Source organism: Dicentrarchus labrax, unplaced genomic scaffold (genome assembly GCF_905237075.1).
Source record: "Dicentrarchus labrax unplaced genomic scaffold, dlabrax2021, whole genome shotgun sequence".
Taxonomy (NCBI): domain Eukaryota; kingdom Metazoa; phylum Chordata; class Actinopteri; family Moronidae; genus Dicentrarchus; species Dicentrarchus labrax.
Genome location: NW_026136716.1, coordinates 10,201,927 through 10,214,091, shown reverse-complemented (window position 1 = coordinate 10,214,091; position 12,165 = coordinate 10,201,927).

Genomic DNA, 12,165 nt, shown 5'->3' with positions numbered 1-12,165 from the left:
TGAATAAAGGATGGTCTGTAGCCTTTTTTTTGTCAAACTTAAAGCTAAACTAATTTTTATTTTAACAATTTCTCAAATGAATTTGAGTAACGTGAAAGGGGTCGCTCATAGTGAAAAACCCACAGAGGATTATTAGTTCCCCTCAGCTCTATGGAGCGTTTTAGCATCTTTCACCCCTTTTTTCGGTTTTCAGGCCTGCAACTTTAATCCTTTGTTTCTGTCTCACTCTTTTTTTTCTTCGTTTCCAGCCACAACAGGCAGCTATTTTCAGCAAAAACTGCTTCGATAAACCTACTGCACAGTGCCTACCCAGTACCAAACATTATCCAGACAAAGTTAGGGCCTAGCTACTGCTTATAGTAGAGGGTTTAGCAGCTAAACAGCCAGATATTTCCCTCAACAGTTGGTGGAGACCAGAACCAGAGCTAAAAGAAGACTGAATAAGGACACAACAATAGGATGACCAGATGAATGCTCAATGTTGTGTTTATAGCTTGTTCTACTGCTGTCAAAAAAAGCCCCAAACGTGTTAAAAAGAAAAAATATATAAAATAATTTAATACTGGCGGGAAATTCTGGATAGCCTGTAATGACATTTGGCTAGGGAGTGCCAAACTAAACTGGCACATTTTCACAAAAAAAAGGAGGGAAGTGAAGGAGATAAAGACATGGGGTGAAGTCATCGGGCTGGATGCATCAATTGATGGATCCGGGGGAAAACAGGGGATGAGCAGGGGGAGATTGTAGGTCAGAATGTAAAGTTGGAATTAATTAGGGCCCATCGCAGAGCAAATGAATGGCTCATTGTTACCGCGGACAGACAGCGAAGAGGAACAATCTGGGCTTTGTGCTCTGAGTTCACTTCGCCGTGCCCCTCTTTCTCACTGAGTGCATACATAGATGATAATGTTTAAGCATGCAACACGCAGAGAAGAATATTTATATCATGAAAACAAGATATGATGATAATAATGTTTAAAAGTGTCATATTTTTTTTGTTCCCGCACTGCATGATAAAAACTCATTTTTGTGGTTGAATTTAAGATGAGTGAAAATAGCAAAGCAATTTTTTAAATGTCACTATTAATATTTACACCCAAAATTATTTGCATTGGTAACTCATACGTACATGCTTGTCTCGTAATGTATGAGTTGTAGTGAAACTGAGGGCTCTGTTTGAACTCCGCAGAGGGGAGAATGGGACAGGCAGGTGGCTCTTATCTCTGGCAGACCACAGCATGGGGACACTCACTGCATTGTATTCTCTCTCTCTCTCTCACGCACACACACACACACTCTCTCTCACGAACACACTCGAGCACAGGCCGGCTGGCTCGGTACCAACCATCTGCTGTGGAGGACAGGAGCCTTCCACTCTTCAGCGGTGATGTATGGTGTCTGGCTGCTACTTGCCACCTCACCCCGCAGTCACAAGTTCAACACTTCATCATATAGAGCCACAAGTGGGTCAAACTCCAGCACTAATTGCTTTGAATGCTTTGAGTGTTTGAGTGCACGACTTTGTCGGCTCGCTAAGAACTACTGGAGTTTGCCTTTCATGTCAGAATTGAACTTGAAAGAAAATCAATGTTACATATGTTGAGTCTTATGATGGTTTTAGCACCGTTTTTGGTCAATTACTGGTTTCTGAGAACAGCGGGGATTAATTCAATGGAGTACAGCTGACCTGGATTTTAGCCTGTGTGACTGTGGATGATATTTAACAATTATTGAATGGTTTACCATTACATATTTTAACATTCCTAGTCCCCAGAGGATGAAGCCCACTGACTTCGGTGATCCCCTGACTTTTCCTTTAGAACCATCAGCCAATGCATGCACAACTATTGGACGTTTTTTTCGATTGTCTCAGACTTGTTGGTATTGGCACTTGGACTTGGCCATTGGTCTTGCCAAATATTGTAGTTGGTTTATTTAATTTGTTTTTGTGAAGTAACTTCCTCCCACATAACAAAACCATTGATGAAGCACGCTTGTTCAGAAAACGGGTATTTTTGTTTCAATCAAAATCCATCTAAAACATGTATTGACCTTGTCTGCCAATCAGTGTCACTTGCGATCATATGCCTGGCTGCCAAAACTCATCTCATTACAATTCTGTATTGGTCTTGACTCTGTCTCCCTAAACTGGACCCGGTTTTGACTTGACTGGAATCTCTTTGAACTTGGACTTGACTCAGAGACGACTTGTCCTGGCCTTGGATTTGTGTCGGACTCGACATAGGTGGTCTTGACTACAGCACTCCCCCAGAGGCTTAAATACTCCTCCTAAACTAATGACACTCCCATCAGCCACAGCTTTACTTTGTGTTTAGTGCTTATTAGCATGCTAATTAGGATGCTAACATACTTAACTAAGATGGTGAACAATGCAAACATAATACCTGCTAAACACAGAGCCATCCTTACAAACCTGAATGATTTACCACTTCCCTACTTCTGATACAACCAGGTCGAGATTTATTTGGTCTTATTGACTCCAGTCCCGCATTCAATCTCAGCCATCTGCTAGCAAAATTGGAGAGCATTCGCCAGTAAGTGCTGTTTATTCCTTTCCAACTAATGGGGATCTATGCATCAGAGAGACTGTGAGACAACCTTTCCTCCCCATTGACATCTTGATAAGTGGAAAATTGGGCCTGGAAATGGAGCTGGAGAAGGTTTACGGAGTCTCTCCACCCTGCATAATTGCAACCTCGAAGCTGGCCGTAATTAATCTTTGAGAAAACTTGTCAAATTATTAATAGGGCCCTTAAGTGATGGCCCTGAAAGGAGGCCACTGTTCGGAGACGGAGGAGAGGGAGCGAGAGCTTTCGGAGGGGCTGTTTACTGTGAAAATACGAAGAGGTCGCTCTCCAGGAGTTCCATGACTCCACGTGTCAAGGCTCTCCACACATGAAGGAGTTAAAGGGAATGTAGGCCTCTCCGGAAACCAGGGAGCTCAGACTCCAAACTTGAAATGTCATCAAGTATAAAGTGAGCTGCTCTATAGACATTGAATGGAAGACTGATTTTTAAATTTTTTTTTTTTTTGTCAATGCACCAAGCAGTCTATGGCTTTGGGAGATGATTGTTCATATTTAGATATACATAAGAGTTCTTAACCTCTCTGTTCTCCAGCACATAGGCTACAGCATGCCTCTCACCCCACCCCCTGTTCCCGGTGAACACAACGACCATTGTTTTCACCAACTGGCCACCTCACACCATCCCATTCACACTTTTGCATCTCTGCATCCTCTCTATGTGGCTGTGTGAGAGAAGGAATAACACTGTTGCCACCTATGTGTCAGTTTGTGGTAGCCATGCATGCACTACAAGTGAATTATTGCCATGGGTTTGCCACCCAAAAAGTGAAACAGGCTTACACACTTGTGGCTTTGTGGCTGGAGCTAAACGCTAACATCAGCAAGATAAAATGCTCATAGTGACAATGCTCAAATGCTGATCTTTAGCAAATATAAAGATTGCTGTGCTGTTCAACTTTCTCCACTAATGTGGCTAAAAACATGAACACAGGGCTGTAAATACCACCATTTCTCAACTGACTAACGATGGTGATTTATGGCTTTACACCCCATTGGCTTCCCATTAGATCATATGTTGTCATTACAACTTGGAAGCATTTGCGTGTTTGGAGTTCCCATCAGCATTCATTTTATTTTTTTTTAACATGAAAATCAATCAGAAGGGAAGTGGAGCAGGTAGCGTGCGCCTTTTGCTGTTGATTGTGGTGTAACTGAACAACTCGCACTACTGTCTGCTACAGTTGGCTGATAATATACTCTACAGTCAATTTCATATCACTCTCTATTGTTAGCATGGAAACTAATTACATGCTTGAGCACAATTCTTCTGCTTTCATAAAGGAACAAAATGGAAGCAAAACATTCAATGAGGGGAAACAGACTACACATAGAAAATAAGAAACAAGATTAAATTTTATGTGATGCTGAAGGCCATAATCCTTATTGACAGTTATTCAAGCATAAAACCCCAGAAGTGCAGGTTCAGTGAATACTGAGGGCATGGCATTTCTTTTTTTAATTTGCAAAAAATGAAGTTGTAATTTGACATGATTTCAGATCTTGTTGGTTTTTTCATCTGTGTTATTCTTTTCTGAAGCAAAATCATGGTTGGGATTTTCCATGGAGCTTTCAGTACACTTGGTGGAGCTCTTTGTCATTTTGGCCACCACTCATGCAAAATACCTAATTTTAGCTGCATATGTGATCTTGCTGCTTTTGATAAGACACAACCTAGACATACACTTATGTGAAGTTTTTCAGATTAATACCTTGCATTTTCTTTATTCTATACACTTTTCTCCCGTACAAAAATCTTGATCCTCCTGGACGCTGTGTCCTGCCTGTGTCATGTGACTCCAGCAGACTAATGAGTGGTTGCGTTGCGGTGTATTATTCCTCAACTAGCAGACCAGGTGGCATCCACAGGTGAATGTCAATATTTGCTGACGTTGAGCTTGTATCAGTTTGTGCACGTGCGTATTGTATAAGTGCTGTTCCAGAAACCCAGTGCTGCATGGGAACAAGGGATAAATGGTGCAGAAGTCAAACAAAACAGGGGGGGAAAAAAGACAGGTTGTATGTTTGTTGTTCAGTCTGGGGCCAACAGCTGTCTTCAATGAGATGTGACATTGGGTGGCAAAAGTGGTTGGGTGCATCGATATTGATCCTTGGTTAGCAATACTAGCTGCTAAAAAGTCATTTTAGTTAGCTTTGTTTGCACATGAACTCTCAATTCCTTCTATAAAACTGTACACACACCCCCACTGAGCACAACCACATTCTTTAGAAATGTGTTTTTGCCAGCAGAAATAGTTTTTTCACACCCAAACACACACCACCTACTGTGATATTGCCTTGCTCTACAGTACGACCCACAAGCTGCCGGTTAGGTCAAGTACAGTTCAATATGATGGGGGGGTGGGGGGTTAGCTAGTAGCCTCAAACATATTTTATCAGATAAATGTATGTATACACAAAATTTGTTTTAAAGGAAAAAAAGAGAGCAAATTCACACAGGGACACACGATTAATACTTGGTCATTTTTTATATTTCACTGCGTCTTTAAAGACACGGGTTTAATCCTTTTTTTAGTCACTTTTTGAGTCTATTTTAGTATCAGAGGGGGTGGGGTTTACCACACAGGACAATGCAAAAAAAAAAGGTTGAGACAATTCCAGGAAAGAACTGAAGTAAACTTTCTTTTCCCTCAGAATTGTGCCAATGCAGGACAACCCACCCACGAAGAATTACCCCACACGTTCATTATGCAATATTTGGTTTAAGACTTTAGAGAGATCTTCACATCCCATTGACAAATTCCTTGTTATTTTTAAAGAGATAACCTATAGGCCACGTTGGAGCTGGTGTGTAATTTCACATTAATGGGAAATGCCCTTAAAATCCCTCTCTCTCTGTGTGTGTGTGTGTGTGTGTGTGTGTGTGTGTGTGTTAGGACGGGTGTGTTGTGTTTGCGTGCAGTCTTGTGAAATGTCACAGTTTCATGCTTGACATTCGACAACAGACAGGTATGTGTCCTGTAAGCCATTCCAAACCCATTCTTCCTGTATACATAAAAGATGCCCCGAGGCCCTGCTGTTTGTAGTGACTCCTGAATGAAGGAGGCATGTGTGTACATGTGAATGCCAAAAGCGGAACACACAGCTTTTCTGTTCTTCCGCAACACCATGTTTCATGCCCACTTGAAAGCCTCACTGCCTTGTGCCAAAGAGATTACATATTTCCTCACCTAGTGCCACAGGGTTAAGAAGCTTTGGTCTTGTGTGGGTGACTGCTGTTATGAGTGAAAGGAGGGTTCAGTAAGTGTAACACACACAGTTATTTATAAATGACACAGGGTCTTTATTTTTATTTTTCAGAACTTGAACTAGCTTAAATGATTAGGTTTCTACAAAGACATTAAATAAACAATCATCAGAAACATACTTTAAAGGACTAGTTCAACATTTTACTGATCTAGATGAGAAGATCAATCATAACTGTCCATTAAATATGATCCTTTTAATACAAATTAAACAAACAAGATATAATATGTTAATTAGTAAGGTATAGAGGTGCTGGTAGGCAGATTTTTTTCAACCTTTGTACAGAGCCGAGCTCGCTATTTTTCCCTGCCCCCAGTCTTTATGCTAAGCTAAGCTAAGTGTCTCCTGGCTCCAGCTCCATATTGGGCGTACAGGCAGTGCGTGTTTGGTATCAATCTTCTCACCCAGATGTCGGCAAGACTGCTGCATTGTAAGCTAATTTGGAATACACTCATTAGACATTACACTAAAATATAGCTGAAATATAGATATACGTATATGCTAGTCTAGTGTATGGTTTTTTTTTGTGTATTCTAGTCAATATTAAACAACTTAGGACACAGCCCTGACCACATTTGCCTTTCGCCAGAATGCATCAGGATGGCCATAAGGTTGCCATGTGAGAATTTGACTGCATTTTCTCTTTAGAACATCTAGCTGATCGTTCCCTTTCACAATGTCTTCGGAACATCATTTCATTCAGTCGTTTTTTATCACAGATGAGTGAGCGAGTGAAAGCCCAAACAAAAAACCATCTGTATATGGAAAGATTTGTATGTGCTTCTTTATTTGATCGTATCACTTCAGCGGTTGTCTATATTTAAACTTGGTTAATTTCCATCGTGATCTCATCTTAGGCATGATTGGATAGCTATCAGACCACAAACATTTTCTTTCCTGCAAGATATACCGTGCTAATTAGTCAAATGTAGAGGTGCTGGTAGGTGTTTTTGAAGTTTAGAGAGCCCACTAGCTGTTTACTTGTTTCCAATCTTTAATGCTAAGCTAAGTTTATTGATAGTTGTATTGTCTTTTATCTTTTGTCTTTTATTTAAACTATTAAATTTAGCACATTGGTCGCAAATGCTTTTTGGCTAAGGCAGACTGTTGGCCCAACCAACCCACACACCGGAAAGCTGTTGGTTGAGCATGGTGAAGTAGATACACACTTCAGTAGTTGGTTTTAACCACACACGCCCTTTCACACACTCTGCAGTAGCCAGGCAGCCAAGGCCCTCAGATATGCTGTTGACAGAGATTATCAGCACAGTCCTCTGGCTGCCTTTCTCTCTCCGCATGTGACGGAGTTTACTTTGGGCTCGGACTAGGCCCCGACAAGGTCCCACCTGGTCCGACAGAGGGCGGGAGACTTTCCGATGGAGAGACGGAGAGCGAGAAAGGATGGAAGAGAATGAGTTCAGAAACAGGAGAGGGCCTCATAAAGGGAAACATTTGCAGACCGGAAGGGAGTTATGTAAATGGGTCAGTCATTAAGGCCTTCTAAAGGAGAGGAGGCCAGATTGGGGCCAGGGGCAGGCCGGGTAGGCAAGTAGGGAACATAAACCCATTATGTGAATAGGTTTCTCTGTTCAATGTAAGCTCCCCTTTCTTCTTCCCCTTTTTTTTTTTTTTAAGGCTCAGATTTTGGTTTCAGGATAGAGTCGTCACTAAAAGCCTAATATCAGCAATAGGTGTAGACTACCCAGAACATCTTCAAGCAGTCATTACAGTATTTACTGCAGCAATGAGGCTTTTACTTGACTCATCCTTTCAGCGTAGCCTCCCTCGGCGGACACTGATTGTTATTCTGTGTGCTTCTGTGTTACTGTGCTTTTCAGCCACATCAACGCCGCAGGCCTTCACAGTTGTTTCAGAGCACCGACGCAGAAGAACTTCGTTCTTTTGCTAAGACGGAGCCCATATCTGACACCAACTGAGCTGATAATTATGTTGAAAAAACATCCGTCCATTTCTGTGAAACTGACTGAATTGAGCCATCTTTTTCACACATACAAATCAAATCAGGTTTTTGGCTTTCTTCCACCATGGTAACACTAGCCTAGGCTGCAAAAATTAGGACAACTTTCTAAGGTGTATGATGTAAGATATTTTGAACCATATATCCACATCCAGAATGTCATTACAGAAAGGTCAAAAGATCATCTGGTCTGACAAATTAGGGATTTATGTAGATTTATCTTCCGAAACATAGTATTAATAATTAAAGCAATAATCCTACACTTCAGTTGTGTTCCAGTCCTTTGACATGTGCTCTTTGAAAGAACCAGAGTTAAATAGACTTCAAGACATTCCTCTGGCACATAAAGGAGTGCTGTTTGACATTTCCTTTGCTGTGGGTTTTGACAGTCTGGTTATTTGCCCATGAAGCTATGTTATTTGGACCCATGAAAGAGAAGCAGCTAACAATACCTAGACACTGTGTGCGGGGGGCTGCCGATGAACAAGCAGGTGTCTAAATAACGTAATGAAACGTAATGTCTCGTGGGAATCAGTCGTAATGTGTAGCCTAGCTTGCTAGCCTGCACTTTCTGATTGAAATCGATATGGATTCCCTCCAAAATGTGGAACGTTTAAAAGGGGCAGGGCTATGACGTGCAGTGGTCAGTCAACCGCCGCCATGGATAACACCCACCCAGGCCTGAGGCTAACAGCATGTTTCCACTAATACGTCCAACAAAAGGTTTTAACCTCTTGAAATATTTAACAATGTGCACAATAGCTACAGTGTCATTAGAGTCTGCATTGCCTTACACAAAAAGCGAGGGAAATTTCAGTTTGAATTTAAGGCCCCGGTTTGCTTTAAACAAAGTGCTTTTTGGATTGTCAAAAGGGGCCTTAAACCTCTTTTCGACAGCTTAATCGAAGGGTTGCACGCAACAATGTTTGTAACTTTCCGAAACTGAGGATCCTGCAGAGGTGTAGGCAGGGTTTCCCTCTATCCTCCTCTCTGTCTTAGAGTTTGGCCATTCGGAAAAGGTATAAAAACTTTTGCCTTTAGACGTGGTGAGATGACTTGTTCCTTTCACGCATACTGTGGCCTTTAAAACATCAATACAACTGAAGGAGACACAAAATAACACAAACGGATCCTGCAAATTGCTATTTAAGATCTTGAAAGTAATGCTAAATCACCACAAGCTTGACAACAACAATATGAATATACAGTGTGTATATATATATATGTAGTACTTTGTGGTATGGCAAGCTGCTGTCATAGCCAGTTCTGGCAGTTTGGGCTCACATAGCCGTTGTCAGCGATACGAAGCAGAAAAGAGGAAGAGAGAGACAGAGGGCGAGCAACATCCTGTGTCTAATGTGACACCTATCAAAACCTGGTGTATAATTTACACAGGAAGGGGGAGAGCAACACCTGAGCCCTGTCTGTCAGGAGACAGGAGACAGCTTGTAGCTTTAAGGATTTCACAGTGAGTAGGCAAATGTGGTATGGCAACACAGAGGCTCTTCTCGCAGTATGGGCAGTGCTAAAAGTCTTGGCCTTGAGTAAGGTCATCAGTCCAGGTTTCTGTACTTTTTTGGGGATTTTTCTTTTTCCTGATGCAGGAAATGTTGCTTACTTGCTGAAAAATGATGATCCAACCGTGTCATTTATGTCATTATTTGGCTCCACGTTAATGAAGCTGCCAGAAGATGTCACTATTGTCAACTCCATGAGGTGCAGAGGGAGAACCATGATTTTCTTTTTTGTATCATTTCGATAAAGATTGGCGGCTGCAGGAGCATGGAGATCACAGGAACCTTGCTGCAAGACACTTAAACTGTAAAATCTCCCCTGGAGCCAAAGCCTCAACATAAAGACTGTGGTTTTACTCACCAGCTCCCATAGGTGAGGGGAATGTGTGCAACCGGTGCCTCCCTGTGGTAGAACACGCAATGACAATATGGTCACCCTGCAGGTTTTAATCATATCACCCACTCATCGCCATCAGCATGTCTTAACCCCTTGTAGACTATTGTCGCAAATTCGCTTCAAACCGCTTCTGGTCTTGATGCAGCCAAGGTGGCATATGCTTATATAAAAAAATACATTTTTTGTGTTTTTGCATTCAACTGTAAATTAAATTAGGCAATAAGGGGTTGTGTATCAAGCGTGGGAAAAGCATAGGAACATTAGATCTACTAGACAATTTGCTTATGCAACATAATATTTAAGGTGACAAGTCAAAACTGTTTTCTCCATTCTGAGTAACTGCTAATGAAACTGTAGCTAAAGGTAAACTGAACTGTTTGAGAGATCATGCTCCAAATATTTTACATATAACCTTTTAGCTATGATAGCGGTGCGGCTCTAGAGATGCAGGTCTGTAGAATGTAGGATCTCACTTTAAAATGGATTCACATTCAATTTTGCATTTCATTTGGTGCAGCCAGCAGGTCAGCTTTCATTATCCGGACCTTTGCACAGACATTCATCGTTGCCAGATGATGTATCCTAATTGACCTTGTGGATCCTGACTTCTGAGGCAGATGTGGCTCAGGTGGTAGAGCAGGTTGTTTGATTCCCAGCTCCCACAGGCCAGCTGAAGTGTCCCCTAAATTGCTCTTGATCTCTGTGCCGTGTGTGTGGGTGAGCTTAGTATCATAGTGAGAGCTTTGGATAGGAGGCGCGGTATATGTGAGGTTGACATTTGTGGTATTGAAATGTCTCAACAACTATGTGCAGAATTAATGTTCCCCTCTGAAGGAATTGGTTAAAATACCTGCAAAACTAACACATTCCCTCCAACCTCAGCTGTGCGTTGTGTGTATTGTTAATGTTAGCATGCCAACACGCTAAAATAAGATGGTGAAATGGTCAAATAATATAAAATACTGCCAGATTTTTACTGAAAAGACATGTGGAGAATATTACAGCCGGACTTGATTGACAGTATTGAGACGTACAACTCTCCATGAATTCATATATAATAGAGCGAGCTTTTGAGCTGATGAAAGAGCCACGACTCTGTCCAGGGCCCAAGTGTTAAAGAAAACATGATGTTTCCATCTTGCAACCTTTATCAGTTTGTGTTTTTGGATTCTAATTTGATAAAGGTTGCATCGGATGAGGGAGCAAAACCGCATGGTTCTCGTTTTAAATAAAGTTTCCACGTTGGCTTTATGAGTGTGACTTTTTATCAGATCATCAGATTATTTTTGGGCCACAACCTAAATGTTATTTTGAGCACAGTTTGTCAGCTCAAGATTTCACTAAATAAGACACTGAGCCATTTAATGACCTACTGGTTTTTCTGCCCCTTGACCAGTGGTGTCTTCTTACATAAAATCAAGCTTTTAGACATGGGCAGCTGTGTAAGGAGAGAGGGCCTAGTTAATAGCCCTGAGGCACTGGGGTGTGAGGACACATTGATCTAGCGGGGAGCAAAAAGCACTCCCAGAGCTGTGCTAAAGAGCCTCTGGCTTATATTTATCAAGCCTCTCCAAGCGGGACCGCTGAACTCGGATCAGTGGTTAGGTCACAGCGCCGTTTAAACTTCAATAAAACTACATGAGTAAAATGGGTCACAAATCACCACTGAGACTGGACCATAAAAAAATAAGATATCAGATCATCAATGAAACAGGAGCTGTTTAATACAATGGGGGAAAAGAGGTGTTGAATCAATATTTCACAACACTTTGACTTTTAAATTTTATAGATAATACAGATCTCATCAATATGTAAGAGCCATTCGACCGAATGGGCCCCACACGGGTCCTGTAGTCCCATGTTAATGCTGCCTCGTGCATACAGTTGAGGAGTCCCTTTTGCCTTCAAACTCATGAAACTTAAATTCACTATAAAAAGGCTTTCACATAAAACAAAAAAAGCTAATTTATTTTTTTTTATCTTAGCTAAAAAAAAAAAAAAGGTGGTCTTTTTGGTGAGAGAGGGGCTAAAGATTGCCATAAATTGTAAAGGACATGCTTGAGTTGGAGTGAGACTTTCTGAAGAGTTTAGGCACTGATAAGAGCTTTGACCCAAATAAAGGAAGTGTGCTAAACTGCAAATGAAACCACCACAGCAGAAGTCTTACAGGCAGTATTTGGCTCCATCTAGTGGATTTAATGAAACGCTGCAGCAATGGAGCCACAAAGTAACCACAAGTGTTGGCATTTTGGAAAGAAACTTGATTTATAGCGTCTTTTCCAAATTACACTTACTGTAGAAAGTGCAGTGCAGCAAGAAACAAAGATATAAGAGTATAAAACCGGACAAAAAGCAGATAAAACAAACTTATTGCAGGTGTAGGTTGAGGGTAAGAGATACAAA